Below are 8,074 nucleotides of genomic sequence, written 5' to 3' on the forward strand. Positions count from 1 at the left end.
GAATGACACGCCTTTGTTTGACCTTAACCAATCAGAGTGAGTCATAGTAATATATTAGTGCCCCGCTTGTTTTCACCTGTGTGTAAAAAAACATGGCTTCGGCCGCGGCTGAGAGCGACAACGAGGTTTTCGTTCCGAAGAGGAATGCCTCGTCCAACTGGTTTGGTTTTTCACCAGATGACAAAGAGCAGCGAAACGTCATTTGTCTTGCTTGCAGTTTCTTCAAGATGTCCAATTCCTCAGATTTCCTGGGTTTTCTGTAGATCAACAGACACATTTAAAAGTCCCCTTCTCAACCAATCAGCTGACACGAGTTTCTGTTTAATATGTGAGGCAGTGAGGCATCACATTTCTACGGTAGTGCCTCAGTGTTGGTGTGATGTTCTCTTTTACTCTTCTTCTTTTCTTTCTTCATCCTCTCCAATTCCTCCTGGCCCAAACGTGCTTTAGCTTGAGTATTCTCTTGAGTAGTCTGAGTTTTCACCTCACAGTGTCTCCGCTAGCATAGACAGATGCAGACATCTGTTCCCGAGTCTCATTGCGTCGTGTCCATCCTGAACTCCTCCAGACCACAAACAGCCTACCTACCTTCCCACTCTCCTCTCTTCTCTGGCTCCAGAATGAATGAAGTCTCCCGCCGGCTTTTGTGAGCGAATTATCTCCAAATTATCTCCAAATCTCAGGATATGTGCATTTTTTCAGATTCAGTTGTGTTTTTTGTCCAACAAACCTTAAATCAAGGTAGAAAAGATCCTTTCTAATGTTATTGTGGCCAGACAACCTTTGAATTTCCACCCAAAGATTATTCTACAAACATCAACAGAACATGTTCATTAGGGAACAGAAATTCTTCTTTTGGATCAGTGTTTTCTTTTGGGATACAAACTAAAGAGAAACTCAAGCTCAAACTTAAGGGATTAGTATGAGGAAAACGTCTGTGAGAGGATTGTGACTGAGGGGCAGATGAAAAGCTGCCTGTGATGTTTGTTATCTTGTCCAGTTCTGAAATTACAGAATTATTTTAATTAAATCGTGTGAGAAACAGAGAAAACATTGCTTCAAATGAGATTCGTTTGATCGTGTGGCACAAGTGTTTTTGATACAAATAATTTTTTTTATCTTCACAGCACTTGCTTGGTGTAAAGAAGTGCAAATTACACAACTGTGATGAAGGATCTGTTACAAAAGGCTTACAATGCATGACGTTTCTCAATTTTGGAAGTTAAAAATGGTTCCCTGCCAGGGGCGGTTCTAGACCAAATTTTCCAGGGGGGCCACAGTGGGGCCAGTATTTTTTCATGGGGGTGCAAGAAAAAAAAATACGGAAAAAATAGGGCAATATCAAAATTGTTTTTTGTCTCCGCCATATGTCTAATTTTGTGCTTGTGCACAATTTTGCCAAAGGAAATTCCTAGTACTGTAAAACTACTCACTTTTTTGTTCTCTTCTTTTTCATATCTATCTTTACTATATTTTGGGGATCAAATTTATCAAAAGTTTTACTTTACTTTTTTCATCCATGATCTTTTACAGCTGTATTTTACTAAAATAAGATTCAAATAAATTTATAAGTAAAGACAATGAACAATTAAACCATTACAGCCAATGCAGTAATGGTTTACTTGTGAAAGTAAAACTGGCATGTTTTCATGGTATTCAGATAACAATTCTGAATGCTTCACCGCAACATGAGACTTGAGTAAAATAATAATTCTAGTTGATTATTATAGTTTGTGACTTTATTTGAAGATTACATGTACGGTACATATGAAAAATAAACATTCAAACAAATTAAATATGTGCACAATACAATTTCACACAATTTTCAGACAATTTCAATTTTTGCCTTTCAGACTTTGCATGTACCAAAAAAAAAACCTCCTCTCTCAGTTGCTTTTTTCCAGTTCCTAAATCCACACGGTGAGTCAAACACACTTCCTGCGCTACTTGGTGAGCTAAAATGTCTGCATGCATGACAATAGGTAGAGTCCATAGTAACAGAATATTCAACCCAAGGATGACTTTCATACCAGCTTGGCTGAAAGCTGCGTCTTCTGTCTCCTATTAATGTCATTGGAAATGTCCTCAAATGAGGCTGAGTAGGTGGGTCATCCTTACACTTGCTGATATCTGAAAGAAAATAAATGTTAGCATGAGGATAAAAGTCATAATTAGTTAATTCAGAGTCTTATTTTATCTATTTATTAAATATAAACAGAAATTTTGGTCCAGAGTCAGCATGCCTCAAATGCATTTTACACACAATATGAGCTGCAATCACAGAGGGGTTGTTCAACACCCACAAACCTGACGGTAGTGTACACGGTGCACATGACAGAAGATGTCCCTCTTTTTGCTCCTCACTCTCTCCCTCACAGCCTCCATCTTCCTCCTCTCTCTCAGGGTGGACAGTCTCTGACCTCTCTGGTTCCTCTCCAACCAACTCCTCCTTCTCTCTTTCATCCTGCTTCTCAGCTCCCTCGTGACTTTCATCCTCTCTCTGTCTACGCTGTTCTTTATTAACAGTGGTAAAAAAGGACAAAATGTCCCTTTTTCTTTTCATGGCTGCTGATGCTTCCAGTCAGTGCTGCGAGAAAGTCATAGATAAATGAATACTGTGATCTAATCTCAACGTGTCTAAGGCTTAAAATGCAGCAACTTCATGTTTATTTTACAGTTAATGTTACAAAGGAAAAACAAATCAGTATTAACTGTGGATAGACTCAGTTAGGAACTTAAAAGTAAATAACTGAAACACACGACTACGATCAAAACACTGATGTCAGGAAAATAAACTGTATTGCTTACCTTCGTCTCTTAGCGTCTTTTCCGTTAGTCGTGCTCAAGAATTTCTTCGGGTCCCATTTAAACTATTTTTAATCTTTTATTCAAAAATCCACCGGGTAAACATTTCTGTCCACAGAGTGTGCAGCGCTCTAAAGGCTCCGTGTGAAACGCTGCAGCACATTAGTTCCCGTCTCCGAGGCAGTGCAGGGAAAAAAAACTCCGATCTCTTCAGCACAGGGGCCAGGGCTGGTTCTATAGGGGCCCAGCCCCCTGTGGGCCCCTGTTTAAAACCGCCAATGTTCCCTGCTGATTATTTTACAAGAATTTTAGTGCAATTAGTTCCGGAGGAAAAATGAATAGGGCATAAAATTGTTCTGCAGTAAATATACTAATTGCTTTTAACTTGGAAAAGAGCCTTGAAACCTATTTAGTTTTAAATTTTTTTCTGCCACAGAAGAAAATTAAGCAACAGGAAGAGAAATAAAGGAGGAAGAAATTACTGCTACAGAAATGGTCACCTTTAGCTGATGTGGAAATAAAGAGCAAGTCACCCCCAGATCATTAATTTTGCTGATAAACTGAGAGTCGAATAATGCTGTTGACATGTGTGGTTGTTATTTTGGCATTTTAGTGCATCTTATTTAAAATTTTAGATTTTTGTCTAAAACCGCCGGTCAGTGCGCTTACGTGCAGCGACAGCAAACCGAACTACTGCCTTGTGCACGTAAGCGCATTAGCCTGGCAGGTGAACTGGTTCTAAAGGAGCTGCAGCAACAAGATAATGCAGTAAGAGTCCCACTTCATCTGAATGTAAACGACTCCGTCAAGCTGACACCATCTTCTGGAAGTGACAAGTTCGCAGAGTAGGTCTTCTGATAATATCATCACCATAATGTAACGCGTGTAACACCATCAAACGGTACAGTGCGAACCAAATAAGCTGTGCTGCAGCGTTGCTGTTGGCCCACGGCACCGGTGCCCTACCCACGTGCACCACCCTGCAGGTGGGACACCAAGTGGCCAGGGTGGCACCAGCCAATCAGGCTTATAAAAAACTACCTTTCTCAGTCCCCTCTGTCCTCTGTTTAAGCAGGTAGAGATAGCTGCTCCACCTAAAATGGCTGTTTAAATTTACTTTTGTGTGGTTTACAAGCCAAACCCTAGATCAGGGGCCGGCAAACCGCGGCTCTGGAGCCGCATGTGGCTCTTTCATCCATCTGATGCGGCTTTCTGTGGTTGTAAAATAAAGAATTAATATTTAAATTTACTGCATAAATTTTTTATCTGTATGCCAATTCTAAATGTAAAGATTGTCTGTGTACACCTGAACAGGTGTTACCCGGTCTCTCATGAGACAGATCCTGGATTTGAATTCTGAACAGTTTAAACGTGTTTTAAAAGGAGACGTGTGACGCGTCTAAAAGCGGCTCCTGCTCAACATTAAAACCACTAACAGGGTGAAAAATATCTAAATGTTGTAGGCACAGACAAGCTACAACCTCTGGATCAGTTTTAAACAAATTGTTTTATTAATTATCTTCTGTTGAACGATAACTTTGACGTATGTGAGCGAACGGTATTGGTTGCTGTCACCTGTTGCGATCGGTTGAAGCCGCTCTCGTTGTGGCTCCCAGTGCTTTCTTCACTGTGGGAAACTGATAAGTATCGCTCTTTGAAGGGGAAAGGTTGCCGACCCCTGCCCTAAATGAACATCTTTGTTTTGTGCGAGGGGGTGAGCAGTCTGTCACTCACTGCTGAAGACCCGCCCTGCTGGTCCACTCGGTAACGCCTCCTTGTGACGCATTTTTCAAACAGGAAATGATGGTGGAATAGGATTCTGTTAGGTGGTGACTTACTCTTTATAGGAGTATCTTTTTGTTTACATACTGCTGCTTTTCAGGATAGCTCAATAAAAACAATAGATGTCATGGAAAAGCATCAACAGCCATTAGTTTGTGCTGAGAAGTTTGTTCATCCTTTTACTGAGTTTAGATGGATCTGAGAACAATGTCTTTAAGTCCTGCATGCACTCCCTTAGAGCTGCACCAGGACTCCAGATCTTTGTGGACTATCACAGCTCAAACAAATTCATTTGTTCTTCTAAGCTGAGTGGTTGCCAGCAGCTGCCAGACCCCTGACACCAGACTTGTCCTATGGTTTAGTGGTCTGAGCGGGAGGCGGATCAGTGAGAACAACATCTGCTTCTTCTATCTTCAGCTCCACTGAAGCATCCATCTCTCCTCTCATCCTGCCACCTCATGTTCCATTATTTGATTCATTAGCTGTGTGTGTAATTAATTAGTGTTTCTAATGGTGTATTTGTCAAAGGGATGTGTGTTAATTAAGGAGATGTTGTAGGGCTAAGGTGCTCATATGTGCTGATGTTTATGTTGACTGTCAAACCCTTTTTTGTGTCCTTGTCCGGTTCTGGCTCTGGCAGGAACCTTTTATTTGTTTTGACGTAAGTTACACAGACTGACATGAACATGATGTTCAGGACAAAGGAGATAAATCTGTCTCACGCTGTTTCAAAGAACTGGGTTCAGGGTTTTTTTTAGGTATTTGCAAAAAAATGTCTATCAGCATCTTCATCCAGGTACTTTTCACATAGGTGCTGTGTAACCATAACAACCACATCAATGATATCACCAGTATCATTATAATAGCGTCATGTCTTTACTTTATGACCTTGAACTTCCTTTATTTTTTACATCAGAAGGCTTTTTAACAACTATTATGGATTTTTCTCCCAACTTATCAAGATTTATTTTTATTTAAACGTTTGAAGTTTAGCAGCTGTTTAACGAGCGAGTAACACCTAAATCAACTTTTTGTGCTCATAACCCATAAAGGTGAGTGTCTAATAGTGCTGTACACATGTGTAATCATTACTTTGGCAGATTAATGCAACTTACTTTAAATTTAATATCTCAGCCCCAAACTGTAATTATATCTGCGTCTTCAGGTTAAAACTCCACATTGATTTAGAATCAGGGACTGCTGATGGCTGTAGCGCTGCAGGGTGACGCTGTCAGTGCTGTACTACGTGGCTGCACTGAACTGGACTCCTGCTGAGTCTCGGCCACACCTCCACCTGGCTCAACCACTCACCTGCTGATATGACACCTTGGCGTTTGGAGCCGCTCGCCTCCTTGGAAAAGCATCCTCCCCTTTCTCCTAGTGATCACGGTGAACAGGACATCCTCCTTCCTTGCAGTCCGTTTCTGTGTCTGCTCTCCTGAGCGGTGAGTTGGTTCTTTGTGTGTGCATGCATGATAATGACTTGTTTTTCCGACAGAGAAAGTTTGAGAACGCATGTGGGGGGTCTCTCGGTCCTCCAGGTGACGCCCTTTTTCCAGGTATTTTTCTAACAGGAAGTCTGATTGAAATAAGTCTCCACCCATGGTGGTACTCCCCCTTTAACTCAGGATTTGTAGTTGATACAAATCGTTTGGTTTTGCTAAATAAAACATCTTCACAACTAAGTGATTTTTTAAAACAGGTCAAATGTTTTAACTAAATTATGAAATTATTAAACTAGTTCATTAGAGACTAAATTGTCCCTAGTTGCAAGTGAGAATGTGAGTGTCGCCCAATGAATGCTGGAGTAAAACACCAGCTCACTGAGCCTATAGGGAGGAATCAGTAGGTAAGATAATAACTGTGATGCACTGGAGGAGTTCAGGAGCGTTCTGGGAGGGAGGGGAAGGTGACATGACAAATACCACGGCTCTGTCCCCTCCGCCGTTGTGTCTCCATATAAAATTGTCCCATTTAGGAGTTTGTTAGAATGTCAGCATAATGTTTTGGCAGTGATGGCACTGATCAGCACCAAAAGGTGTTATTGTGTAAGAGTGAGTTGTAGTTAAATCCATTTGTGGGACGGGAGAGCAGGTTGATTTACGGCACTCTGTAGGAGACTAATCTTTCAGCTTTGGGCCATTTTATTGTTTTCTGTTCCTTCCACTCTGCTTCACAAGCAACTCTTCAAATTTTACAAACACTGTTTGTTTGGCGACATCTGGCCACTGAGTTGAAGCGAATCAGCATGAGCTCATCACAAGTCCTGCCCAGCGACCCTACTGGGCCATTTCCAAGTACACACTCCAGTTCAGGTAATCAGTCGGTTCCTGAAATGGTCTGAGAAGTGGTCTTCCGATGAAATGGAGACACACTAATGCCGTAACGGTCCGATAACATTACCTGGAATTTCTGATAGTGGAAATGGGCTTAAGGACTGAGTGAATAAATCTAATCTCTGTTTCTCCAAACTGAGGCTGTTCAAAGAGCTTCAAAATGGACCTTTTTGTTCAGGTTAAAACAAATCATAATTCTTATGTAACAGCTGAACAGTGAAATGCAGCCACAACCAAACAGCCGTTTGTTCAAGTCTCATTTTAGAAGGCTGTAAAAGTCAAACGGGCTTTTATTCAGACCTCTGCCTTATATTTGATTAGATTTACATCCTGCAGGTCTCTTTAGCTCAACATGCAGCTCTTCTCTGTTTTTCTAGGGTTCACCAGAAGCTGGATCAGAGTAAGCTTGGCAGCTTTTCATCTGTAGCTCTGCCTGCCTCTTTATTTTATTCCTTCGGTGCAGAAGCGGTGGTAGTAGCCTGTGTGAGGACAGTGGGTGCATATCAATCAGAACACAGGGTGCTTTTCGACGAAGACCACGTCCTTTTATGTGCATGTATACATCACAGGGCCAGAAACAGAGGATCTGAAGCCTTCAAATGCCAGCTGCTTTTGCAAATCAAGACACGGAAGTGAAGAGTACTGTTATTTTCTGATGATAAAAGCCCTGTCAGCATGAGTGGGAGGAAGAATTAGGGTTAGCTGGTGCAAAAACCACCATCTTGTGATGATGGCTTTCCATGGCTGTGTGGTTGGAGCGGAGTCAGCAGTTTCCAGAATGAAATGTGGTGTTTCTTTGTGGAAGTGCCTGGACTCTCACCACATCCTCATGTAGGTCTGCAGACTCAGGGAGAAGTTTCTCCTCAATAAGAACAGGTTCTGTTTTCTTCTTCAAATATCTGACTAATAAATGAAGCACCTGAGCTTGAAAAACAAGACTGACTCAGAAAGCGGGAGGTGCAGATGTTCAGCCACAGACTGAGGAAGATGAGTCAGCCTGTGACAACATCTTGCCAGCATGTTGGTGGCGGTTTAAAGGCGAAAGTGTTGGTCTCTGAGGGAAGCAGTTCCACTTCTTTTGTGTCTGCGTGCGTCATTCGGTGCCCTGCATCATTTATGCTGAACCTCAAATGAGAGCCTTCTCAAGCTAT

Source organism: Nothobranchius furzeri, chromosome 7 (genome assembly GCF_043380555.1).
Source record: "Nothobranchius furzeri strain GRZ-AD chromosome 7, NfurGRZ-RIMD1, whole genome shotgun sequence".
NCBI classification, from domain to species: domain Eukaryota; kingdom Metazoa; phylum Chordata; class Actinopteri; order Cyprinodontiformes; family Nothobranchiidae; genus Nothobranchius; species Nothobranchius furzeri.